Here is a 27575-nt window from a genome sequence, read left to right on the forward strand (position 1 = left end):
ATCCTCCAAAACCACCTGGTGAAGGAGCGTCGCTCCGAAAGCTAGTGCTTCCAATTAAACCTGTTGGACTATAACCCGGTGTTGTGTGATTTTTAACCTAAAGCAACTCTGCAATAAAAGAGGTGTCAGAGAGTAGAGAATGAATGTATACTTCACAATCAAGGATTCACACCTTTGAGCAAGAATGCGTGTCTTGACTTTATTCAAACGACAGAAAGTGTTAAACTAATTGCAAATGACAGCAAACTGACCAAGAAATAGACAAAAATCACACAACCTGTTGGACCAGGTTATAGTCCAACAGGTTTAATTGGAAGCACACTAGCTTTCAGAGCGTCGCTCCATCATCAGGTGATTGTGGAGGGCTCGACCGTAACACAGAATTTATAGCAAAAATTTACAGTGTGATGTAACTGAAATTATACATTGAAAAACTGATTGTCTGTTAAGCCTTTCATCTGTTAGAATACAGTGATAGTTTCACTTCTTTCAATCAAATTTTCAATGTATAATTTCAGTTACATCACACTGTAAATGTTTGCTATAAATTCTGTGCCTGACAATTATATCCTCGAAAACCACCTGATGAAGGAGCGTCGCTCCAAAGGCTAGTGCTTCCAATTAAACCTGTTGGACTATAACCTGGTGTTGTGTGATTTTTAACTTTGTACACCCCAGTCCAACAGTACACCCCGGCATCTCCAAATCAAGAAATAGACAGCCATCTCGCAACTGTTCAAGAAGACATGAGTCATTGAGCAGCTGTTTGATGCATAACCAGCCATGAAACCACAGATAAAGAAAGTATTGTTTGTTGAACAGACAGTCAAAAGGGCAATTGGTAGAAGATATCACCAGGCTTCCTAGACTCACGTAAAACCCAAATAGAAGAATTCCACTTATTTAACTTACATTACCGTAAGATGAATGTCTCATACTGTCAACAGAATGGGCATCCATGACTACCCAGGGATGGCAGAAATGGGAATGTTGAAAGGATGTTTATTCTTGTGGTTTGGTCAAGAACTATGGAATAAAACAAAGAGCTCAGCTGAGCTTCTCCATTAATTTCTATTTTTGTTCCAGAACCAGAGATTCTGATTTAAAATTAGGGACAGAGAAGAGGAGAATTTTTGTCTTTCGAGGGTTGAACTGTCTGCCTCAGAAGGCAGAGGACACTAGATCATTGAATACTTTTAAGACTTGTAAGGAGATACTTATTAGTTAATGGAATCCAATATTCTCAGGAATAGATGGGAATGTGGATATTGGAATAAATTAGATCAGCCATGATCTTATTGAATAGCAGAACAAGCAAGTCATTGGGTCATACAGCATAGAAACAGGCCTTTCAACCCAGCAACCAACAAACACCAAACTATACTATCCCTTTTACCTGCAATTGGTTTACAGCCAAATATGCCTGTTATCTTAAGTGCTCGTTCAGATATTTCTTCCAAGTTGCAGGAGTACTTGCCTCCACCATCCTCTAAGGCACAATATTCCACATTTTTACTATCCTCTGGGTGAAAAATAATTTCCTCAGATCACCTAGACTGCACCTTAAATTTATACCCCCTTGTCTTACTCACATCTGCCATAGGGAAAAAAGTCTCACAATTTACCCTCTCATAATTATGGATCCCTCAGTTAGATCCCCCTTCAATCTTCTCTGTTCCAGGTAAATCAAACTCAGGCTACCCAGTGTCTTGTCATAACCAAAACGTTCCATCCCAGGCAACATCCTGGTGAATCTTCTCTGCACTCTCTCCAGTGCAATGACATCCTTCTGATAGTGTGGTGACCAGGACTACACGCTGTATTCCATTTATGACCTAACCAATTCTCTATAAAGTTGCAACAAGGCTTCCCTGCTCCTATATACTTCACCCCAGCTAATGAAAGCAAGCATCCCTTATGTCACCTTCACCACTCCTGACCTTTTCAAGTTCATTGCTGAAACTATAACTGAAGGTAAACTCTAAAGAACTACAGACACTGTAAATCAGAAACAAAAACAGAAATTACTGGAAAAGCTCAATGGGTCTGGCAGCATCTGTGGAGAGAAATCAGATTTAATGCTTTGCGTCAAGTGACCCTTCCTCAGGGGTCAGTCAACCTGAAACGTTAACTCTGATTTCTCTCCACAGATGCTGCCAAACCTGCTGAGCTTTTCCAGTAATTTCTGTTTTTGTTCTTTTAGCTGAAGCTGCCTGGCAGCAACACAGGAGAAGGGCTCATGCCCGAAACGTCGACTCTCCTGCTCCTCGGTTGCTGCCTGACCTGCTGCGCTTTTCCAGCAACACGTTTTTCAGCTCTTGGCAGCAACACAGCCTGGCAAACAAAGCACAATGGCAAATTTGAATTTAATGTCAGATGATGCAATGACACAATATCCCTTCAATGCCAGGAGTCACAAATACTTCTGAACATTGTGCAATCGTCAGTGATCATTCCTCTTCTGACCTTATGATGGGTAGGCCATTAATAAAGCAGCTGAAGGTGGTTGAGCCTAGGACACTACTCTGAAGAACTCTGGCAAAGATGTCCTGGGACAGACAGAATTGACGTCCAACAGCAACAACCATGATCCTTTTTGCTAAGTATGACTCCAACCAGCAAAGGATTTTTGTCCTGTTTCATTTTGACACCAGTTTTGCTAAGGATCCTTGATGTCACACTGAGTGGATTGCTGCTTTGATGTTAAGGAATGTCACTGTCACCTTGCCTCTGAGGTTCAGGTGTGGAGCTGTAGACATGCCTGAAGCACATAGACTGCGGCAATTCATGAAGGCAACTCACTGTCAAGGGAACTGAATGAATGGCAACCAGTATTTTTGCTAGAGACATTTATATTTCATAAATGAATAAAGAATGATGCAGACCTTTATTCTAGTAACAAAGAAGAGTATTCGGAATGAAAAGGACTTTTCCCGAAGACCATTTTCTCCATGAATAGAGTGAAATTACCATTCCGGGGGTGGGGGGGGGAGCCTTATAATACCAAGACCAGTGACAGGCCGGTGCAGACGCAGACTCAAAGAGCCAGAAGGAGGCACACAACATTTGCAAGGTGAAGAAAGAAAACTCACTCTGACTTTTATTTGACCAAGATAATCTAAACATTGGACAGTTGGACAGTTGTCTAAGAGATGCTGAAGAGCTCATAAATGGCCAAACCATGAGCTACATTGTTATTGGTCGGTTGGTTAGTTGGAAAACAACTCTGGAAAGCTAGATCCCCAGGATTTTGCTGTCCAAGAGAGGCCTTGGAAAGTGTGTGTTGATGATGATAATCAAACCCATGAGACTTGAAGGCGAATGCTGTATTTGGATAGCGCTCTGGACCTGCATTGCATAAATAAAACACTATATTGTGAAACTGTATGCCCTAACAGAACCACACTTCTGCAGGGAATGATATGGGTGTTTCTGGTTGTGCATTGTATCAAATAATTGGAAAGAAATTTACTCCTTTATTTGAATGATCATTTATCTATGAATTCTTGTTTCACTTTAGTTGGTATTGATTATGTTCAAGTAAAGTGGAATTTTGTTGAAAGTTTCTTCATCTGGGACTCATCCAGTAAATTTGAATATTTTAGCTTAGGTTCCCTCTCTTGAGAATTGTATCACAAAACACATTAAAATTCAAAGTATAATATTCCATCACAGCACATTTTGAGGGCAGCATAATATCAAGTAGTCAGTTTGTATTAACAAGGAAAGGTGCATCCAAGAAGGATGTGATTCATTAACTTTGATAATTGAAGAGTGGCGCTGGAAAGATGAGCAGATTGTCTGGATACACCCATTACGTTAGTTGCATTAATCACTGACTGAAACATGTAGTTTGATTTGCATTTGCATAGTAAGTTGAGCAAGTGATTTCCCAAGGCATGGAACGACAGGAATTCTACATCTTGAATTCATTAAATATACAGTTCACCAGCAACGGATCAAAGATCCTTCGACAGAGTATTCCAAACCTACAGTCTCTACCACGTAGAAGGGCAAAGGTAGCAAACATTGGGGAAGGTCATAACCTGCAGGCCTCACTCAAGCCACACATTGTCCTAACTAAGAAACGTATTTGGCTCAAAGTGGGAATTTGGTGCAGAGGTGCTTTAACTAGGGTTTACAGCAAAAGGTAACTTCTCCAGAGTGAGAACTGAGTGAGAAAGGATAAAAGGCCTGGGCTGAGATGCTGACCAGCAGTGAGACCAGAAACAGACTGACATCATGAACCACAGCAAGTGCAGGAAAAGCAATTGATTTATGAGCAGGCTTGGTGAATACTTCTCATCTTTAAAATAAAAGTAAGGTTTCCAGTTCCTTTATTGTTGCTGGGTCAAAATCATGAAATCGTCTTCCTGGCAGAAATATGGACTGGACTGCAGCAATTCAAGATGGTTTTGCCTGACTCAAGGGCAATTAGAAATTTCTAATGCTAGCCAGCAACACCTGCATCCTGTGAAATAATCAAGAATTCCTTGGATATTGGTTGCCAATGTTACCAATTTCAAGGCAGCCAGCATCTGTTAGACAGCTGGTGCAGCAAGGCTACACCTTACAATGTTTGGAAGAAGAGATACATCAGTGAATGTTATACCCTTTGATAATTTGGAATGAAAGCAAGCAAGCTCAAAAATTACATTGCATCAGGCGCCATGCTAATTCTAAGATGCTGTTCTCTGTGTTAATAATAATTACCAGGATGGACAGAGAACAGTCAGGAATTCCATTCTCCTTACAGTTTAAACCCATTAGACTGTTGATTGCAGTTTAAATTTTTAAAGAGATGGTCAGATTACCCGTAACTTTCAAAACTGACTAGCTGAAGGCAGGCAGGTACAGAGTGATTTTATATTATTTTATTGGGGTCGCTTGTGCTGAGATAGTGAAAAGTATTATTTTGTATACTATTCAGGTAAATCACACCATACAAAACTGCATCAGGTAATAGAGCAGAATACAGAATTTAGTGTTACTGCTGCAGAGAAAGATTGACTTGAACATATGAGAGGTTTGTTCATAAGTCTGATAACAGCAGGGAAGAAGCTGTTCTTGAATTTGTTAGTACATGTTTTCAACCTTCTATATCTCTTGCCTGACTAAAGAGGGTGGAAGAGAATGGGTGGGAGGGGGCTTTGATGATGTTGGCTGCTTTCCCGAGACAGTGGGAAAGGTAGACAGAGTCAATGGAAGGAAGGTTGGTTTTCATGTTGGACTGGACTATGTTCACAATTCTCTGTAATTTCTTGTGGCAGACCAATTGCCAAACCAAGCTGTGATGCATTCAGATAAGATGCTTTCTATGGTATAGCTATAAGAATTGGTAAGAGTCAATGTGGACATGGCGAATTTCTTTAGCCTTCTGAGAAGTAGAGGCATTGGTGCCTTTTCTTAACCGTGACTTAGACATGCAGGTGTTGGACTGGGGTGTACAAAGTTAAAAATCACACAACACCAGGTTATAGTCCAACAGGTTTAATTGGAAGCACTAGCTTTCGGAGCGACGCTCCTTCATCAGGTGGTTGTGGAGAATAAGATCATGATCACAGAATTTATAGCAAAAGGAGTCCAGCTTCATGGAGATGTGATACATTAAACAATTTTACATTAAATCTTTCATCTTTTAGAATGGGATATGCTGGTTTCTGTTCTTTGGTACGTAAATCCCAGAACTTCTTTGAAATTACATTCTCAGATAGCTCAGCTTTTCTAACCGTAAATGAGAAGTCTGTCTGCATCCCAATGTTGAGACAGACTGACAAGGCCTCGACATAGTTTTACAGAGTTTTACACGGATTTATGCAGGTTTTGAGCAAAATAAAATTTAACTGTGCAAAAACAAATTCACCCCATTAATTTATATGTGTGCGTGTGTAGGAGTGACAGAGTGAGTGTGTGTGTATGGGCGTGAGTGCATGTGGTAGAGTGTGCTGTAAGCTTTGTTAAGTGTGTGTGTGAGTGTGATGGTATATGTGTCTGTGTGGGTGTGAGTGTGGGGTGTGTCTGTATGTGCATATGAGAAAGAGAGAGGGTCTGTATGTGTGTGTTTATGTATGTGTGTGGCTGTGTGTATTGGCTGTAAGATGACTGACGAATTGCGGTCAGTGTTTGGGTAAAGTGAGCTTGCTACTGAGCGGCTTTAGCGAATTTCTATAGTAATCTTCGAGAGTGTGATTTTCTGTAGTGGTACTCCATAGCGCAATTTTCTAAAGCACAATATTTTGCAGAGGAACCCAGCTATCGCATTATAAAGGAATCCCTGTATCGCTTTCCTGTACACTGTCTCATCATTGTTTAAGGTCTGACCCACTAAGGTGGTGTCATCAGCTAACTTGTAAGTGAAGTTAGAGTGGAATTTAGCCATATGGTCAGGAGTTTATAAGGAATATAGAAAGGGACTGAGATGTTGAGGATTATCCTGGAGAAGGTGATGTGCCTATCCTTGCTGATTGTGATCTGTGAATCCAATTGCAGAGGGAGAGCAGGTTCTAGGCCTCTTACAGTTTGGAGATGAGTTTGTTTGAAATTATGGTGTTAAAGCAGAGCTATAACCAATAAGTAGGAATCAGACGTAGGTCCTTGCTATCCAGACATTCCAGGAATGAATGTAGGGCCAGGGAGATGGTATTTGCGATGGACATGTTGCGACAGTAGGCGAATTGTCGTGGATCAAGACAATGTGGAAGGCTGGAGTTGATGTGTGAGATGACTAACCTCTCGAAACGTTTCATATTGATGGATGTCAGAGCCATAGGGGAGTGGCCATTAAGGCACACTGCCTGGTTTTTCTTTTACACCAGGATGAGAATGGTTTTCAGAAAGCAGGTGGGAACCTCCGAGTAAGGAGAGGTTGAAGACGTCTGTTAGTGCTCCTGCCAACTGGTCCATGCAGGAAATGAGTGCATGGCCTGTGACACCATCCCAGGGTCGAGATTAGAGTGGTGCTGGAAAAGCACAGCAGGTCAGGCAGCATCCAAGGAGCAGGCAAATCGATAATTCGGGCAAAAACCCTTCATCTGGAATAGAGGCGGGGTGCCTGAAGGGTGGAGAGATAAATGAGAGGGGGGTGGGGGTGGGGAGAAAGTAGCATAGAACATAGTCGGTGAATGGGGGTGGGGATGGAGGTGATTGGTCAGAGAGGAGGGTGGGGGAAGGTAGCAAAGAGTACAATGGGTGAGTGGGGGAGGGGATGAAGGTGATAGGTCAGAGAGGAAGGTGGAGTGGATAGGTGGAAAGGAAGATAGGCAGGTAGGACAAGTCTTGGGGACAGTGCTGAGCTGGAAGGTTGGAGCTGGGGTGAGGTGGGGGGGGAGGGGAAATGTGGAAACTGTTGAAGTCCACATTGATGCCCTGGGATTGAAGTGTTCCGAGGCGGAAGATGAGGCGTTCTTCCTCTAGGCGTCGGGTGGTGAGGGAACGGTGGTGAGGAAGGCCCAGGACCTCCATGTCCTCGGTTGAGTGGGAGGGGGAGTTGAAATGTTGGGCCACGGGGCGGTGGGGTTAATTGGTGCGGGTATCCCGGAGATGTTCCCTAAAGTGTTCTGCTAGGAGGCGTCCAGTCTCCCCAATGTAGAGGAGACCGCATCGGGAGCAACGGATACAATAAATGATATTGGTGGATGTGCAGGTAAAACTTTGATGGATGTGGAAGGTGACTCCATCCCAGCCTGTGGCTTTCCATGGATTCACTCTCAAGAAGGCCAATCTAAGTCTGTGGCGGAGACTCTGGCTCCAGGTGCGGCCGAGACTGTCATGGCAGCAACTGGGGAACCAGTTAAGGCTGCCATAGGGCATCATGCCAGCTCTCTAAGTGACCTGCAAGGCAAAGAAACTCTGAGCACTTGCTGAGAGGAATTCCACTGGGACTAAACAGAAGGGCTTTGAATGGGAGCAACATACTCTCTCCCACGTTTCACAGGTAAGATGATCAAGGCTCAAGGTTCCAATTCATTTAGGCACATTTAGCTGTGCAGACAAAAGGAGCCAGTGAGCAATGGGAACATCAGTGTCAGATTTCAGATCCTGCCGATTGGAGGGACAATTGCATTGTAGGAAAAGCAGAAGCTCAGTTATGAGGAGAGCAGGAAGGCCAAACGCTCAACACAAGTTCGATAGCCAAGCAAAACTACCTCGACATTTCTGCAGACTAAGAATTTCTAGCAGACAATCACAAGTTTGTGTCCTAGGTGTTAAAGACCTTGCACTTTGCCAAACCCTAACCGCGTCAGTCACCATGGTTTGAACTTCTTCAACTTCAGCTCTGGTTCCCAGCCGGATCTCACAAGCAGCTGTATGCCTCATCACCTTCCTTGATGCTCCCTAATGCTGACTTTGATGACCCAGTTTACTGACGATGGCTCATGGAATCTGATTAGTAATTCCTCACTGCAGTGGGCAGCGTGCCAGTGAGGAAGAATGTGCGGTTTATAAACGTGCATGGGTCTAGTTCCAACTTGTCTCTAGCTTTCACGCAGATTTCCTGGTGTTGAACTTGGTGCCAGAAATTACAACAGCAAAATCAGTCGTGTCGACCCAGCAAAATCCCCTTTATTAACATCTGGATGCTTGTGCTAAAATTGGGCCGGTTGTCCCACAGGCAGGATAGACACAGCAGACATGACGCAACAGTGGCATCCAACTGGAAAGGGTTTCTCTGGGAGTTCACAACATTGACTCCAGACACAATAAAGTTTCATGGCACAGGCCAAAATGGGTAATTGTGTGGCACTGGGTAAAGGCAAAGTGACCATAGCCCAATTCGGGCTGCTCTCTCATTAGAGAGATTTAACCTGACAGTGACCAAGCCTCAGGGAAGGAACAAGGCCCAGAAGGTAGCACCTTCCTGAAAACCTCAGCTGGTATGGGAGTTAAACCCATGCTGTTGGCATCACTCTCTGTTGCAAACCAGCCATTCAGCCAACTGAGCTTACCAACCTACAAGGCACTATCTTCTAGGAGATAGTGAAGAAGGGCTCATGCCCGAAACGTCGATTCTCCTGCTCCTTGGATGCTGCCTGACCTGTTGCGCTTTTCCAGCAACACATTTTCAGCTACAAGGCACTATCACCATGCTAAATATTGTACAATTATCTTTGAATTCATTCCAATGTTTAAATTATTGATTTCCTTATTTTAAAAACAAGCCATAGAATTGGGAGAACTTAGATTCTCCTTTTAAAAGAAAATAGCAGAACAATAAGCATCAGGCTTTGAGACGCACTGTATTTGGAGTCAAAGTGCGTACTCTCATATTGCCACAGAAATTTGCTATTAATTGTAATTTAAACAATTTAATGTTCACTTGAATCTCTTTTGACCCATTGCCACTTATATTTTCTCCAACGAAACACAATGTTTTGAAAACAAGTCGTTTACTCTTGATACAGAAAGAAACAATCTTTTGTCAAAGTGAGTTGCTGATTACTGTAGCTAAGAAATGACTGAACCGATCCTTGTAAGAAAGGGATTTTTGTTTTGCACCACAGTCAGTAAGGAACACAGTCGATGCCAATGGAGACTCATCTGAATGGGACAAAGTTTAACTGAGTAAAGCTAGGAATTTGGCTGAAAGTCAGAATTCAGTGCCAAGGGGTTGAGTGGTGTTTTAACTTATGTTTACTGCAAGAAATAAATTCTCCAGAGTGCGAAGTGAGTGGGAGAGGATAAAAGGCAGGGATTGAGATGCCAACCCACAGTGAGACTAGAGACAGATTAACATTACAAACCTCACAGGATTGAAGCTCAGGGAAGGCAGCCGATTGATGAGGAAGATTGGGGAATATTCCTCAGCTTCAAAATGAAAGGAAGGTGTCCTTTCTCTTCTCTATTTTCTTAAAAGTAGCTGGTTAAATCAAAGATGAACTTCTTGAAATTAAAAATAGTAAGTACAGTAAAATGTGAAGAGTAGGGAATCTGAAGTAATGAATTAATAATGTAATTATAATAGTGAAGGCAGGATGGGTGGTTTGTTGCTGGGACAGGAAGGGACAGACGGTACAAATGTAGAAAAACTGCAGCAAAAAACAGGGTGAGAGGGAGAAAATGATCGAAAGACCAGATTACAAACTGTTTACGTGAAAGCACGTTGTATTCAGAACAAAATAATTAATGTACAGGGCAAAGAAACATTTATCAGTATGAACTTATGCCATTGCAAATACACAGTTACAAATATTCACCGGGAGGGGGTGACTATTTAAAAGAATGGGCAGGAAGGAATGGGTAGTGGGGCAGCTTGGTTAGTATGGGATGGAAGACGTATGATAGCAAGAAATGCTCTTGGATTGGAAGTTGTAGAATCTACATTGGTGGGGGGAAGAAACTACAAATGGAAGAAGGGCCTTCCAGAGGATCCCAGCAAACCATCCGAGAGAAATGGTGGCACCAAACAGAGGCAGAGCCAGCCTGGCACACAGCTAGTGTCCCAGACCCAGAAAGGGGAATGTGAGGACATGAGGGGGGACAGGGGGGAGAGAAGGAGGGAATGAGGAATAGAAGGGAGAGAGAGAGAGAATGAGGGAGAGAGAGAGAGAGTGAGGGGAGAGAATGAGGAGACAGAGATGAGGGCAATGTGGAGATAGTGAGGGAGAGTGTGGGAAGGAGGAAACTGGAGACAATGCGGGGGGGATGAGGAGGGGGAGAGTATGGGAAGGGGGAATGAGGAGACGATGGGAGAGGGGGAGTGGGGTAGGGGACACGAGGAGAGGATGGGAGAGGGGGAGTGGGGTAGGGGACACGAGGAGAGGATGGGAGAGGGGGAGTGGGGTAGGGGACATGAGGAGAGGATGGGAGAGGGGGAGTGGGGTAGGGGACATGAGGAGAGGATGGGAGAGGGGGAATGGGGTAGGGGACACGAGGAGAGGATGGGAGAGGAGGAGGGTGGTAGGGGACACGAGGAGAGGATGAGAGAGGGGGAGTGGGGTAGGGGACATGAGGAGAGGATGGGTGAGGGGGAGTGGGGTAGGGGACACGAGGAGAGGATGGGTGAGTGGGACTGGGGTAGGGGACACGAGGAGAGGATGGGAGAGGGGGGTGGGGTAGGGGACATGAAGAGAGGATGGGAGAGGGGGAGTGGGGTAGGGGACATGAGAAGAGGATGGGAGAGGGGGAGTGGGGTAGGGGACACGAGGAGAGAATGGGTGAGGGGGAGTGGGGTAGGGGACATGAGGAGAGGATGGGAGAGGGGGAGTGTGGTAGGGGACTCGAGGAGAGGATGGGAGAGGGGGAGTGGGGTAGGGGACACGAGGAGAGGATGGGAGAGGGGGAGTGGGATAGGGGACACGAGGAGAGGATGGGAGAGGGGGAGTGGGGTAGGGGACATGAGGAGAGGATGGGTGAGGGGGAGTGGGGTAGGGGACACGAGGAGAGGATGGGAGAGGGTGGGTGGGGTAGGGGACACGAGGAGAGGATGGGAGAGGGGGAGTGGGGTAGGGGACACGAGGAGAGGATGGGAGAGGGGGAGTGGGGTAGGGGACACGAGGAGAGGATGGGAGAGGGGGAGTGGGGTAGGGGACACGAGGAGAGGATGGGAGAGGGGGAGTGGGGTAGGGGACACGAGGAGAGGATGGGAGAGGGGGAGTGGGGTAGGGGACACGAGGAGAGGATGGGAGAGGGGGAGTGGGGTAGGGGACACGAGGAGAGGATGGTGAGGGGGAGTGGGGTAGGGGACATGAGGAGAGGATGGGAGAGGGGGAGTGGGGTAGGGGACATGAGGAGAGGATGGGAGAGGGGGAATGGGGTAGGGGACACGAGGAGAGGATGGGAGAGGAGGAGGGTGGTAGGGGACACGAGGAGAGGATGAGAGAGGGGGAGTGGGGTAGGGGACATGAGGAGAGGATGGGTGAGGGGGAGTGGGGTAGGGGACACGAGGAGAGGATGGGTGAGTGGGACTGGGGTAGGGGACACGAGGAGAGGATGGGAGAGGGGGGTGGGGTAGGGGACATGAAGAGAGGATGGGAGAGGGGGAGTGGGGTAGGGGACATGAGAAGAGGATGGGAGAGGGGGAGTGGGGTAGGGGACACGAGGAGAGAATGGGTGAGGGGGAGTGGGGTAGGGGACATGAGGAGAGGATGGGAGAGGGGGAGTGTGGTAGGGGACATGAGGAGAGGATGGGAGAGGGGGAGTGGGGTAAGGGACACGAGGAGAGGATGGGAGAGGGGGAGTGGGATAGGGGACACGAGGAGAGGATGGGAGAGGGGGAGTGGGGTAGGGGACATGAGGAGAGGATGGGTGAGGGGGAGTGGGGTAGGGGACACGAGGAGAGGATGGGAGAGGGTGGGTGGGGTAGGGGACACGAGGAGAGAATGGGTGAGGGGGAGTGGGGTAGGGGACACGAGGAGAGGATGGGAGAGGGGGAGTGGGGTAGGGAACATGAGGAGAGGATGGGTGAGGGGGAGTGGGGTAGGGGACATGAGGGGAGGATGGGTGAGGGGGAGTGGGGTAGGGGACACGAGGAGAGGATGAGAGAGGGGGGTGGGGTAGAGGGCATGAGGAGAGGATGGGAGAGGGGGAGTGGGGTAGGGGACATGAGAAGAGGATGGGAGGGGGGAGTGGGGTAGGGGACACGAGGAGAGGATGGGTGAGGGGGAGTGGGGTAGGGGACATGAGGAGAGGATGGGAGAGGGGGAGTGGGGTAGGGGACACGAGGAGAGGATGGGAGAGGGGGAGTGGGGTAGGGGACACGAGGAGAGGATGGGAGAGAGGGAGTGGGGTAGGGGACACGAGGAGAGGATGGGAGAGAGGGAGTGGGGTAGGGGACACGAGGAGAGGATGGGAGAGGGGGAGTGGGGTAGGGGACACAAGGAGAGGATGGGAGAGGGGGAGTGGGATAGGGGACACGAGGAGAGGATGGGAGAGGGGGAGTGGGGTAGGGGACACGAGGAGAGGATGGGTGAGGGGGAGTGGGGTAGGGGACACGAGGAGAGAATGGGAGAGGGGGAGTGGGGTAGGGGACACGAGGAGAGGATGGGAGAGGGGGAGTGGGGTAGGGGACACGAGGAGAGGATGGGAGGGAGGCTGGGGACACGAGGAGAGGATTGGTGAGGGGGAGTGGGGTAGGGAACACGAGGAGAGGATGGGAGAGGAGGAGGGTGGTAGGGGACATGAGGAGAGGATGGGTGAGGGGGAGTGGGGTAGGGGACACGAGGAGAGGATGGGAGAGGGTGGGTGGGGTAGGGGGCATGAGGAGAGGATGGGAGAGAGGGAGTGGGATAGGGGACATGAGAAGAGGATGGGAGGGGGGAGTGGGGTAGGGGACACGAGGAGAGGATGGGTGAGGGGGAGTGGGGTAGGGGACATGAGGAGAGGATGGGAGAGGGGGAGTGGGATAGGGGACACGAGGAGAGGATGGGAGAGGGGGAGTGGGGTAGGGGACACGAGGAGAGGATGGGTGAGGGGGAGTGGGGTAGGGGACACGAGGAGAGAATGGGAGAGGGGGAGTGGGGTAGGGGACACGAGGAGAGGATGGGAGGGGGGTTGGGGACACGAGGAGAGGATTGGTGAGGGGGAGTGGGGTAGGGAACACGAGGAGAGGATGGGAGAGGAGGAGGGTGGTAGGGGACACGAGGAGAGGATGGGTGAGGGGGAGTGGGTTAGGGGACACGAGGAGAGGATGGGAGAGGGTGGGTGGGGTAGGGGACATGAGGAGAGGATGGGAGAGGGGGAGTGGGATAGGGGACATGAGAAGAGGATGGGAGGGGGGAGTGGGGTAGGGGACACGAGGAGAGGATGGGTGAGGGGGAGTGGGGTAGGGGACATGAGGAGAGGATGGGAGAGGGGGAGTGGGGTAGGGGACACGAGGAGAGGATGGGAGAGGGGGAGTGGGGTAGGGGACACGAGGCGAGGATGGGAGAGAGGGAGTGGGGTAGGGGACACGAGGAGAGGATGGGAGAGGGTGGGTGGGGTAGGGGGCATGAGGAGAGGATGGGAGAGGGGGAGTGGGGTAGGGGACATGAGAAGAGGATGGGAGGGGGGAGTGGGGTAGGGGACACGAGGAGAGGATGGGTGAGGGGGAGTGGGGTAGGGGACATGAGGAGAGGATGGGAGAGGGGGAGTGGGGTAGGGGACACGAGGAGAGGATGGGAGAGGGGGAGTGGGGTAGGGGACACGAGGAGAGGATGGGTGAGGGGGAGTGGGGTAGGGGACACGAGGAGAGGATGGGAGAGGGTGGGTGGGGTAGGGGACACGAGGAGAGGATGAGTGAGGGGGAGTGGGGTAGGGGACACGAGGAGAGAATGGGAGAGGGGGAGTGGGGTAGGGGACACGAGGAGAGGATGGGAGAGGGGGAGTGGGGTAGGGCTCACGAGGAGAGGATGGGAGAGGAGGTGGGTGGTAGGGGACACGAGGAGAGGATGGGAGGGGGGTTGGGGACACGAGGAGAGGATTGGTGAGGGGGAGTGGGGTAGCGAACACGTGGAGAGGATGGGAGAGGAGGAGGGTGGTAGGGGACACGAGGAGAGGATGGGAGGGGGGGAGTGGGGGGAGGTGGGAAGGTTTAGATGATGGCTGAGGGAGAGTAGGGGATGCAAATGTTTAGTGGATAGGCGAGGCAATGTGGAAAGGATGGATGAGTGAGAGTATGAGGCTGGCAGATAGAGGATGTGAGGGCTAATGAGAGGATGGACAAGAGAGAGTGAGGGGAATCCAAATGAGGAGAGAATTGGTGAGGAATAGTATGGGGAGGGGGTTTGTGGTGTGTCTGTGGGTTGGGGGTGTGGTGTGTGTGTGTGGTGGGTGTGGTGTGTATATGTTGTGTGTGGGTGTGTGTGTGGGTGTGTGTGGTGTGTATGTGGTGTGTGTGGTGTGTGTGGTGTGTGTGTGTGTGGTGGGTGTGTGTGGGTGTGGTGTGTGTATGGTGGGTGTGGTGTGTATGTGGTGCATGTGGTGTGTGTCTGGTGGGTATGGTGTGTGTGCGAGGCAGGATGAGGGTTGAGGTGTAATATTGGTGGCAATGTTCCAAAAGGAATGTGTGGAATGGGGCAATGTGGGAGGTAGAATGGGACAGGAGAGGAAGGGCAGGATGGGAAGGAATGGACAGGAGGGCTGGGATGATTCAGAATTGGGAGAAATAGGGGCCGGAGAATGGGTGGAAATGACAGGTGAAGGCAGCCAGGATTTGTGGTAAAGGAGGAGATTGGGAAAACTAACTCTGCAAAGGAAAGATGGAGCTAGGTGTCAGGAAAGTGAAACTCTTTGGGAGCTCGAGTGTAGAAGATGGGGCTGTTGCTTGGGTCTGGCAATCTTGCAATTCAGCTTCTGTTTATTGACTCCTTTGCTGTTTTCACACTTTCTGTTCTGCAAAACCTTTCTTTCAAGTTGATACGTTTGGACAGGAAACTTCAGTTTGGGAATATGAAGAAGGTAATGTGTGAAGGTTGGGAATGAGCTGGCAGTGTACAGGCACAGAGATAAATACTAGCCGGGTTATGTTGGGTAGGTCAGTGGTAATGGGCTGATGCAGGCTGAAGACAGGCAGTACAGATGGTGGAAACAGTGACTCAGATTGGAGCCAGCTATTGGTTGCCAAATGTGGGAGCAGGTGACGTGCTGAATGAGAGAGTGGGAGCATGGGATGAGGAATGGAAAGGAACTTTAAAAACAAGTTGAATAGTTGAATCAGGGAAGAATTACAGTCAGCAAGAATAAACAGCAGTGGTCTTGGGTAGCTTACTACTGGTTTTCTATCAAACTTGTTGTTTCAGAACTGGAATATTTTTAAAACTAATTTTTAAAGCTGCAAGTTGGGAGATGGAGGAAAATGTTGAATTGTTGCCAACTGGGTAAAGGTGATGTGTATTCGCAGCTCGGTTACTGATTCTGAGGGGTATGTGTGCGGTGTGTGTGGTGGGTGTGTTGTGTTGGGGTATGTGTGGTGTGTGTGGTGTGTATGTGGTGTGTGCGGTGTGTGTGTGTGGTGGGTGTGTGTGGGTGTGGTGTGTGTGGTGGGTGTGGTGTGTATGTGGTGCGTGTGTGGTCGGTGTGGTGTGTGCGTGTGGTGTGTGTGCGTGGTGGGTGTGGTGTGTCTGTGGTGGGTGTGGTGTGTCTGTGGGTTGGGGGTGTGGTGTGTGTGTGTGGTGGGTGTGGTGTGTATATGTTGTGTGTGGGTGTGTGTGTGGGTGTGTGTGGTGTGTATGTGGTGTGTGTGGTGTGTGTGTGTGGTGGGTGTGTGTGGGTGTGGTGTGTGTATGGTGGGTGTGGTGTGTATGTGGTGCATGTGGTGTGTGTCTGGTGGGTATGGTGTGTGTGCGAGTGGTGTGTGTGGGTGTGGTGTGTGTGGTGGGTGAGGTGTGTATGTGGTGCGTGTGTGGTCGATGTGGTGTGTGCGTGTGGTGTGTGTGCATGGTGGGTGTGGTGTGTCTGTGGTGGGTGTGGTGTGTCTGTGGGTTGGGGGTGTAGTGTGTGTGTGTGGTGGGTGTGGTGTGTATATGTTGTGTGTGGGTGTGTGTGTGGGTGGGTGTGGTGTGTATGTGGTGTGTGTAGGTGTGTGTGGTGGATGTGATGGGTGTGGGTGTGTGTGTGTGATGTGTGTGTGACTTAGTGTATGTAGTGTGTGTATGTGTGTGTGTGGTGGGTGTATTGTCGGTGTGTGTGTGGTATCTGTGTGTGGTGTGTGGTGTGTGTGTGGTGGGTGTGTTGTGTGTGTGGGTGTGTGTGTGGTGGGTGTGTTGTGTGTGTGTGTGTGTGTGTGGTGTATATGGTGTGTGTGGGTGTGTGTGTGTGGTGGGTGTGTGTGTGTGGTGTGTGGGTGTGGTGGGTGTGCTGTGTGTGTGGGCGTGTGTGTCTGTGTGTGTGGTGTGTGTGTGGTGGATGTGATGGGTGTGGGTGTGTGTGCGTGATGTGTGTGTGACAGAGTGTATGTGGTGTGTGTATGTGTGTGTGGTGGGTGTGTTGTGGGTGTGTGTGTGTGTGTGGTGTGTGTGTAGTAAGTGTGTTGTGTGTGTGGATGTGTGTGTGGTGTATGTGGTGTGTGTGTGTGTTGTGTTGGGTGTGTGTGGTGGGTGAGTTGCGAGTGTGGATGTGTGTCTGTGTGAGCTGCGTGTGTGGTGGGTGTGTTGTGTGTGGTGGATGTGTTGTGTGGGTGTGTGTCTGTGCGTGGTGTGTGCGTGGTGGGTGTGTTGTGGGTGTGGGTGTGTGTGTGGTGTGTGTGACTGAGTGTATGCGGTGTGGGTATGTGTGTGTTGTGTGGGTGTGTGTGTCTGTGTATGTGGTGGGTGTGTTGTGTGTGTGGTGGGTGTGTTGTGTGTGTGTGTGATGTGTGTGTGACTGAGTGTATGTGGTGTTTGTATGTGTGTGTTGTGTGTGGGTGTGTGTGTCTCTGTGTGTGTGGTGGGTATGTTGTGTGCGGTGTGTGTGGTGTGTGTATGTGGTGGTTGTGTTGTGTGTCTCGGTGGGTGTGGTGGGTGTGCTGTGTGTGTGGGTGTGTGTGCCTGTGTGCGTGGTGTGTGTGGTGGATGTGATGGGTGTGTGTGTGATGTGTGTGTGACAGAGTGTATGTGGTGTGTGTATGTGTGTGTGGTGGGTGTGATGTGTGTGGTGTGTATGTGGAGTGCGGTATGTGTGTGTGGTGCGTGTGATGTGTGTGGTGTGTGTGTTGTGTGTGGGTGTGTGCATCTGTGTGCGTGGTGGGTGTGCTGTGTGTGACGGTGTGTGTGTCTGTGTGTGTGTGGTATGTATGGTGGGTGTGTTGTGTGTGTGGGTGTGTGTGTGATGTGTGTGTGACTGAGTGTATGTGGTGTGTGTATGTGTGTGTGTGGTGGGTGTGTTATCGCTGTCGGTGTATGTGTCTGTGTGTGTGGTGGGTGTGTTGTGTGTGTGGGTGTGTGTGTGATGTGTGTGTGACTGAGTGTATGTGGTGTGTGTGTACGTGTGTGGTGGGTGTGTGGTGTGTGTGTGGTGTAGGTGGTGTATGTGTGTGGTGTATGTGGTGTGTGTGGAGTATGTGGTGTGTGTGGTGTGTGTGGTACGTGTGGTGTGTGTGTGGTGTGTGTGATGTTTGTGGTGTGTGTGCTGTGTGTGTGGTGGGTGTGTGGTGTGTGTGGTGGGTGTGTTGCGTGTGTGTGATGTGTATGTGACTGAGTATTTGTGGTGTGTGTGGTGTATGTGGTGTGTATGTGGTGTGTGTCTGTGGTGCGTGTGTGTGGTGTGTTGCGTGTTTGTGTGTGTGTGGTGTGTGCATTGCATGTGTGTGTGTGGTCTGTGTGTGGTGCGTGTGTGTGGTGTGTGTGAGATGTGTGTGGTGTGTATGATGTATGTGGTGTGTATGTGGTGGTGTGTGTTGTGTGTGTTGTGTGTGATATTTGTGCTGTGTGTCTGTGGTGCGTGTGTGTGGTGTGTTGCGTGTGTGTGTGTGTGGTGTGTTTGTGGTGTTTGTGGTGTGTGTGATGTGTGTGGTGTGTATGATGTATGTGGTGTGTATGTGGTGGTGTGTGTGGTGTGTTGTGTGTTTGGTGTGTGTGTTGTGTGTGATGTGTGTGGTATGTGTATGTTGTGTGTGTTGTGTGTGTGTGTGGTGTGTGTGATGTGTGTATGCGGTGTATGTGGAGTGTGTGTGTGTGGTGGGTTTGTGTGGGTCTGGTGTGTGTGTGGTGGGTGTGGTGTGTATGTGGTGCATGTGGTGTGTGTGGTGGGTATGGTGTGTGCGTGTGGTGTGTGTGTGTGGTGGGTGTGGTGTGTATGTGATGTGTGTGTCTGTGTGCGTGGTGTGTGTGGGTGTGTGTGTCTGTGTGTGTGGTGGATGTGGGTGTGTGTGTGTGATGTGTGTGTGACTTAGTGTATGTAGTATGTGTGTGTGTGGTGGGTGTATTGTCGGTGTGGGTGTGGTGTCTGTGTGTGGTGTGTGTGTGTGTGGTGGATGTGTTGTGTGTGTGGGTGTGTGTGTTGGGTGTGTTGTGTGTGTGTGTGTGTGTGTGGTGTGTGTTGTGTTGTGTTGTGTGTGTGGTGGGTGAGTTGTGTGTGTGGGTGTGTGTGTGTTGTGTGTGTGTATGTGTGTGTGGTGGGTGTGTTGTGGGTGTGTGTGTGTGTGGTGTGTGTGTGATGTATGTGGTGAGTGTGTGTTGTGTTGAGTGTGTGTGGTGGGTGAGTTGTGAGTGTGGATGTGTGTGTCTGTGTGTGTGGTGGGTGTGTTGTGTGTGGTGGATGTGTTGTGTGGGTGTGTGTCTGTGGTGTGTGTGTGGTGGGTGTGTTGTGGGTGTGAATGTGTGTGGAGTATGTGGTGTGTGTGGTGTGTGTGTTGTTGTGTCTGATGTGTGTGTGACTGAGTGTATGTGGTGTGTGTATGTGTGTGTTGTGTGGGTGTGTGTGTCTGTGTATGTGGTGAGTGTGTTGTGTGTGTGGTGGGTGTGTTGTGTGTGTGTGTGATGTGTGTGTGACTGAGTGTATGTGGTGTGTGTATGTGCGTGTTGTGTGTGTGGATGTGTGTGTCTGTGTGTGTGGTGGGTGTGTTGTGTGCGGTGTGTGTGTGGTGTGTGTATGTGGTGGTTGTGTTGTGTGTGTTTGGGTGTGCTATGTGTGTGGGTGTGTGTGCCTGTGTGCGTGGTGTGTGTGTGGTGGATGTGATGGGTGTGTGTATGTGTGTGTGTGATGTGTGCGTGACAGAGTGTATGTGGTGTGTGTATGTGTGTGTGGTGGGTGTGTGTGTAGTGGGTGTGTTGTGGGTGTCTGTGTGGTTTGTATGATGGGTGTGCGGTGTGTGTGGGTATGTGTGGTGTGTATGTGGTGGGTGTGTTGTGTGTGTGTGATGTGGGTGTGATTAGTGTATGTGGTGTGTGTGTTGTCGGTGTGGGTGTGTGTGTCTGTGTGTGTGGTGTGTGTGTGTCTGTGTGTGTGGTGGATGCGTGTGTCTATGTGTGCTGTGCGTGTGTGGTGGGTGTGTTGTGTGTGGTGGGTGTGTTGTGTGTGTGGGTGTGTGTGTCTGTGTATGGTGTGTGTGTGGTGGGTGTGTTGTGTGTGGATGTGTGTGTGGTGGGTGTGTGATGTGTGGGTGTGTGTGTGGTGGGTGTGTTGTGTGTGGGTGTGTGTGTCTGTGTGCATGGTGTGTGTGTGGTGGGTGTGTTGCATGTGTGGGTGTGTGTGTGATGTGTGTGTGACTGAGTGTATGTGGTGTGTGTATGTGTGTGTGCTGTGTGTGTGTGGTGGGTGTGTTGTGTGTGGTGGGTGTGTTGTGTGTGTGGGCGTGGGTATCTGTGTGTGGTGTGTGTGTGGTGGGTGTGTTGTGTGTGGATGTGTGTGTGGTGTGTGTGTGGTGGGTGTGTGATGTGTGGGTGTGTATGTGGTGGGTGTGATGTGTGTGGGTGTGTGTGTCTGTGTGCGTGGTGTGTGTGTGGTGGGTGTGTTGCATGTGTGGGTGTGTGTGTGATGTGTGTGTGACTGCGTGTATGTGGTGTGTATATGTGTGTGTGTTGTGGGTGTGTGGTGGATGTGGTGTGTGTGGGTATGTGTGTTGTCTGTGTGTTGTGTGTGTGTATGTGATGTGTGTGTGACTGAGTGTGTGTGGTGTGTGTTGTGTGTGTGTGATGTGTGTGTGACTGAGTGTATGTGGTGTGTGTATGTGTGTGTTGTGTGGGTGTGTGTGCCTGTGTATGTGGTGAGTGTGTTGTGTGTGTGTGTGAGTGTGTGATGTGTGTGTGACTGAGTGTATGTGGTGTGTGTATGTGTGTGTTGTGTGTGTGGGTGTGTGTGTCAGTGTGTGTGGTGGGTGTGTTGTGTGCGGTGTGTGTGTGGTGTGTGTATGTGGTGGTTGTGTTGTGTGTGTGGGTGGGTGTGGTGGGTGTGCTGTGTGTGGGTGGGTGTGCCTGTGTGCATGGTGTGTGTGTGGTGGATGTGATGGGTGTGTGTGTGTGTGTGTGTGTATGTGTGATGTGTGCGTGACAGAGTGTATGTGGTGTCTGTATGTGTATGTAGTGTGTGTGTGTGTGTGTGGTGTGTGTGTGTAGTGGATGTATTGTGGGTGTCTGTGTGGTTTGTATGATGGGTGTGCAGTGTGTGTGGGTGTCTGTGTGGTGTGTATGTGGTGGGTGTGTTGTGTGTGTGTGATGTGGGTGTGATTAGTGTATGTGGTGTGTGTTGTCGGTGTGGGTGTGTGTGCCTGTGTGTGTGGTGTGTGTGTCTGTGTGTGTGGTGGGTGTGTTGTGAGTGTGGATGTGTGTGTCCGTGTGTGTGTGTGTGTGGTGGGTGTGTTGTGTGTGGATGTGTGTGTGGTGTGTGTGTGGTGGGTGTGTGATGTGTGGGTGTGTGTGTGGTGGGTGTGTTGTGTGTGGGTGTGTGTGTCTGTGTGCGTGGTGTGTGTGTGGTGGGTGTGTTGCATGTGTGGGTGTGTGTGTGATGTGTGTGTGACTGAGTGTATATGGTGTGTGTATGTGTGTGTGCTGTGTGTGTGTATGTGTGTGTGCTGTGTGTGTGTGGTGGGTGTGTTGTGTGTGGTGGGTGTGTTGTGTGTGTGGGTGTGTATATCTGTGTGTGGTGTGTGTGTGGTGGGTGTGTTGTGTGTGGATGTGTGTGTGGTGTGTGTGGTGGGTGTGTGATGTGTGTGTGTGTGGTGGGTGTGTTGTGTATGGGTGTGTGTGTCTGTGTGCGTGCGTGTGTGTGGTGGGTGTGTTGCATGTGTGGGTGTGTGTGTGATGTGTGTGTGACTGAGTATATGTGGTGTGTGTATGTGTGTGTGTTGTGGGTGTGTGGTGGATGTGGTGTGTGTGAGTATGTGTCGTGTCTGTGTGTTGTGTGTGTGGATGTGTATGTGATGTGTGTATGACTGAGTGTGTGTGGTGTGTGTTGTGTGTGTGGTTGTGTGTGTGATGTGTGTGTGACTGAGTGTATGTGGTGTGTGTATGTGTGTGCTGTGTATGTGGGTGTGTGTGTCTGTGTGTCTGGTGTGTGTGATGTGTGTATGCGGTGTGTGTGTGGTGTGTGATGTGTGTGTGGTGTGTGTGATGTGTGTGATGTGTGTGGTGTGTGTGGTGGGTGTGCTGTGTGTACGGTGTGTGTGTCTGTGTGTGTGGTATGTGTGGTGGGTGTGTTGCGTGTGTGGGTGTGTGTGTGACTGAGTGTATGTGGTGTGTGTGTATGGTGCGTGTGTGTGGTGTAGGTGGTGTATGTGGTGTGTGTATGTGTGTGGTGGGTGTGTTATGGGTGTCGGTGTATGTGTCTGTGTGTGTGGTGGGTGTGTTGTGTGTGTGGGTGTGTGTGTGATGTGTGTGTGACTGAGTGTATGTGGTGTGTGTGTATGTGTGTGTGTGTGGTGCGTGTGTGTGGTGTAGTTGGTGTATGTGTGTGGTGTATGTGGTGTGTGTGGAGTATGTGGTGTGTGTGGTGTGTGTATGTGGTGTGTGTGGTATGTGTGGTGTGTGTGATGTATGTGGTGTGTGTGGTGATGTGCTGTGTGTGTGGTGTGTGTGGTGGGTGTGTTGCGTGTGTGTGATGTGTATGTGACTGAGTATTTGTGGTGTGTGTGGTGTATGTGGTGTGTATGTGGTGTGTGTCTGTGGTGCGTGTGTGTGTGTGTGTTTGTGTGTGGTGTGTGCATTGCATGTGTGTGTGTGGTGTGTGTGTGGTGCGTGTGTGGTGTTTGTGGTGTGTGTGATGTGTGTGGTGTGTATGATGTATGTGGTGTGTATGTGGTGGTGTGTGTGTGGTGTGTGTGTTGTGTGTGATGTTTGTGGTGTGTGTATGTTGTGTGTGTTGTGCATGGTGGGTGTGTGATGTGTTTGTGGTGTGTGTGTGGTGTATGTGATGGGTTGGTGGTGTGTGTGATGTGTGTGGTGTGTGTTTGGTGTGTGTGTGGTGTGTGTGATGTGTGTGTGGTGTGTGTGATGTGTGGTGTGTGTGTGGTATGTGTGCGTGGTGTGTGTGGTGTATGTGGTGCGTGTGGTGTGTGTGGTGGATGTGTTGTGTGTGTGGGTGTGTGTGGTGGGTGTGGTGGGTGTGTTGTGTGTGGGTGGTGTTGTGGTGTGTGTGGTGTATGTGGTATGTGTGAAGGGTGTGTTGTGTGTGGGTGTGTGCGTCTGTGTGCGTGGTGTGTGTCTGTATGTATGTGGTGGGAGTGTTGTGTGAGTGGTGTGTGTGTGTGTATGTGTGTGTGTGATGTGTATGGTGTGTGGAATGTGGTGTGTGGTGTGTGAAATGTGGTGTGTGTGTGGTGTGTGTGATGTGTTTTTGTGTGTGATGTGTGTGATGTGTGCGGTATGTGTGGTGTGTGTGATGTGTGGTGTGTGTGACATGTGTGATGTGTGTGGTGTGTGTGTGGTGTGTGTGACATGTGTGATGTGTCTGGTGTGTGTGTGGTGTGTTTGGTGTGTGTGGTGTGTGTGTGGTGTGTATGTGATGCATGGTGTCTGGTGTGTGTGTGGTGTGTTTGGTGTGTGTGGTGTGTGTGTGGTGTGTATGTGATGCGTGGTGTCTGGTGTGTGTGTGGTGTGTTTGGTGTGTGTGTGGGTGATGTGTGTGGTGTGTGCAGTGTGTGTGGTGTGTGTATGGTGCGTGTGATGTGTGTGTGGTGCATGTGTGGGTGATGTGTGTGGTGTGTATGTGATGTGTGGTGTGTGTGATATGTGTGTGTGTGGTGTGTGGCATGTCTGGCATGTGTGGTGTGTGTGTGTGCTTTGTATGTGATGTGTGTGGTGTGTGTGGTATGTGTGGTGTGTGTGTGGTGTATATGGTGTGTGTGGAGTATGTGGTGTGTGTGGTGTGTGTGTGTGGAGTATGTGGTGTGTGTGGTGTGTGTGTGGTGTATATGCTGTATGTGTGGTGGGTGTGTTGCACGTGTGTGATGTGTATGTGACTGAGTATTTGTGGTGTGGGTGGCATGTGTGGTGTGTATGTGGTGTGTGTCTGTGGTGCTTGTGTGTGGTGTGTTGCGTGTGTGTGTGTGTGGGGTGTGTGTATGGTGTGTGTGTGGTGTGGTGTGCGTGTGGTGTGTGTGTGGTGTGTGGTGTGTGTGATGTGGTGTGTGTGTCGTGTGTGTGTGGTGTGTATGGTGTGTGTGTGGTGTGTGTGGTGTGGTGTGTGTGTGGTGTATGGTATGTGTGGTGTGGTGTGTGTGGTATGTGTGGTATGTGTGGTGTGTGTGGTGTGTGTGTGGTATGTGTGTGTGGTGTGTGTGTGTGGTGTACGTGTGGTATGTGTGATGTGTGTGGTGTGTGTATGGTGTGTGTGGTGCGTGTGTGGTGTGTGTGTGGTATGTGTGGTGTGTGTGGTGTGTGTGTGTGGTGTGTGTGGGGTGTGTGTGTGGTGTGTGTGTGGTGTGTGTGTGGTATGTGTGGGGTGTGTGTGTGGTGTGTGTGTGGTATGTGTGGGGTGTGTGGTGTGTGTGGTGTGTGTGTGGTGTGTGTGGTGTGTGTGGTGTGTGTGTGTGGTGTGTGTGTGGTGTGCGTGTGGTATGTGTGGTGTGTGTGTGTGTGGTGTGTGTGTGGTGTGTGTGTGTGCTGTGGTGTGTGTGGTGTGTGTGTGTGGTGTGTGTGTGGTGTGCGTGTGGTATGTGTGGTGTGTGTGTGTGGTGTGTGTGTGGTGTGTGTGTGGTATGTGTGGTGTGTGTGTGGTGTGTGGTGTGTGTGGGTGTGTGTGTGGTGTATGTGTGGTGTGTGTGGTGTGTGTGGTGTGTGTGTGTGGTGTATGTGTGGTGTGTGTGGTGTGTGTGGTGTGTGGTGTGGTGTGTGTGGTGTGTGTGTGGTGTGTGGTGTGGTGTGTGTGTGGTGTGTGTGGTGTGTGTGTGGTGTGTGTGTGGTGTGTGTGGTGTGTGTGGTATGGTGTGTATGTGGTGTGTGTGGTGTGTGTGTGGTATGTGTGGTGTGTGTGGTGTGTGTGTGTGGTGTGTGTGTGGTGTGTGGTGTGGTGTGTGTGCTGTGGTGTGTGTGGTGTGTGTGTGGTGTGTGTGTGGTGTGTGTGGTGTGTGGTGTGTGTGTGTGGTGTGTGTGGTGTGTGTGGTGTGTGGTGTGGTGTGTGTGTGTGGTGTGTGGTGTGGTGTGTGTGTGGTGTGTGTGGTGTGTGTGTGGTGTGTGTGGTGTGTGTGTAGGAGCCCATGGCAGCACCAGGAACAGGTTTCCCAACCTGACCAAGTCCTTTCTGCAGCTGTCTCCCAGAGAGCAGCTTTTATTTGTGTATTTATTTCCCCAGGCTTGCCCATTTTTTTTGTCTCTATTTTGCTAATTCCTTCCGTTAGTTTTGCAGGAATTGCCAATGTATTCTCCGTTTTATGATGAGAAACGAACCTTCTTCAGCATTAGCTCCCTGTGCGAATGTTTCTGGAGATAGTCAATGCTATGGACACCTCTTCCGACTGCCCTTGGATCATGCCCTTCCATCAGAAACAGAAAGTTTGATCTCACCTTTCTGAATTTCAACAATGCAGCTCAAACAAGATTTTGTAATTTGGTGTCTGTGTCCCCTGAAGAACCACTAGTCTCTGACGTTTCAGAAAGCCAAGTTCCTTAGAAAGACTACTTGGTTCTTTCAGTCACTGTTGGAGAACTGAATCTTCTCCTTCCAATGACAGGTTGTAAATAAACATTGCAAAAATTATTGGATACCTGTCCTGCATATTCACTTAGGGTTTATTGAGAATGATCCAGTGGTGTGTGCTGCATAATGTGTCAGAGTCTGAAAAGGTTAATGCTGATAAGTACCTTTAGTGCCTCATAGTCGCAATTTTTGTCATATGATTATAACCAATGATCCCTATAAGCTGTGCAGCTGCCAAGTGAGTCCATGCATGTTATACCCATTCTGATCCGAGTGCGGATGCATTAATGTCTGCTTCTGGAAGTTTCTGCCACACGCAGATCTCAAAGCTCTGGACAGTGACACAGAAAATTAGAGGGAACATAGAATATAAGATGAACATAGCTGCTATCCTGCTATAATTGTTTTGTTTAAGACAAGAGCTTCTTCTAGCATGTGTGACCAAACAGATCCTGCAGCTCACCATCTGGAAAGATGACAGTGGAAAAAAATCTACCTTAAAGAGCGTGACAATCAGGAAAACTCATACAGCCTGATTAACGTTGGTCAGGTAGCTTGTACAAAAGCAGGGTCACAGCAATAAGGTTTCAGTGTATTTCTGGCCTCTATCCATTAATAAGTTAACTCAAAGAGATAAAAACTAGGTAAGTTAACTTTATGAACAGTTAATATGACCTCAATTCAATAGTTATGCAATGACTATGGAATCCCTATGGAGTCAAAGTTAGCCATTCAGCCCATCGAGTTCGCCACCAACCCTCTGAAGATCATCCCATTCAGACCCACACCCCACCTTATCCAAATAACCCTGCCTCATCCACCTAGACCATGCATCCCTGGACACTCCGAGCAATTTAGCAGGGCCAATCCACTGAAGCTGCACATGTTTGGACTGTGGGAGGAAACCGGAGCAAACCGGAGCAGACAGATGGAGAACTTGCAATTGCACAAAGACAGGAACTTGGGGGGTGGAACCAAACCTGGGTCCCTGGCTCAGTGAGGCAGTCGTGCCACTGTATTTGTTTAGTTTGGTTTTTTGGCAAAATGACAAGCAAAGAGGACATACATAATTTTGTGTAAGTTCTTTTGTTGAAAACTCTATCATGGGAATTGTCTGTAAAAAGCAAGAAATAACATAATGTTGTAAGAATTCTTCTAGTAGTAGCTGTAAGTGCAGTTAAAATGTAAGGATCTTGTTATGTATATTTCAAACCACTAACCAATACATTGTGAGATGAGGCAAGAACCCACTTGGCCAACACTGCACGAACAATGATGACCTTAAACTATACTTTGGTAATTGTTATGGCAGTCATGGAGGGCAATGTGGTAATAATTAAATCCCACTACACCATGAACACCGTCCATATGAATGTGTTAATACAGTTCAATGTCCAATTACTTCTTTTTTGCTCAACTATCCAGAATAAAATAACGATTGTGCTGTAATTTGCACAGGCATTTGATAGAAGCAGCAACTCTCTAAAATGTAATACATTTTTGTTTAGTTTTAGGAATGGGGAATTCTATCAAAGGTTTACGTTATCTGTCACTTGGCCTGACTTGCCTTTGCTCCGTGATATGTCTTCGATAAGTTACCCAAGCTGTCACAAACTCACCCTTGGCAAGATTTGCCACTGGATGAGCTAACTATAGAACATAGAACATACAACAATACAGCACAGAACAGGCCCTTCGGCCCATGATGTTGTGCCGAACATTTGTCCTAGCTTAAGCACCCATCCATGTACCTATCCAATTGCCGCTTAAAGGTCACCAAAGATTCTGACTCTACCACTCCCACAGGCAGCGCATTCCATGCCCCCACCACTCTCTGGGTAAAGAACCCACCCCTGACATCTCCCCTATACCTTCCACCCTTCACCTTAAATTTATGTCCCCTTGTAACACTCTGTTGTACCCGGGGAAAAAGTTTCTGACTATGACAAATAACTATGGCAATTCAAATTAGGCTTCCAATTGTGTGAGACCGAGTGTTGTAGACTGGCACATTCCAAGGTCCAGGACGACATGCTGAAAGACACACGAAAGCTTGGGACAGCCACCACCACAATGCAGTGCAGAAAGATCTCAGATCTGTGCAAATAATTATGTTG

The 27575-nt window shown here is 49.2% G+C and overlaps 1 long non-coding RNA gene across 1 annotated transcript; it reads left to right on the forward strand.

Annotated features, from left to right (window-relative positions):
- Nucleotides 1-9765: 9765 nt before the first annotated feature.
- LOC148139945 (uncharacterized) lies at nt 9766-25518 on the forward strand. The gene is made up of 2 exons (XR_015753245.1): nt 9766-9895; nt 25160-25518. It is a non-coding gene; the product is annotated as an uncharacterized LOC148139945 (long non-coding RNA).
- Nucleotides 25519-27575: the final 2057 nt, after the last annotated feature.

This window comes from Chiloscyllium plagiosum, unplaced genomic scaffold (genome assembly GCF_037043375.1).
Source record: "Chiloscyllium plagiosum isolate Xiang-an unplaced genomic scaffold, Cpla_swu_hap1 HiC_scaffold_36, whole genome shotgun sequence".
NCBI lineage: Eukaryota > Metazoa > Chordata > Chondrichthyes > Orectolobiformes > Hemiscylliidae > Chiloscyllium > Chiloscyllium plagiosum.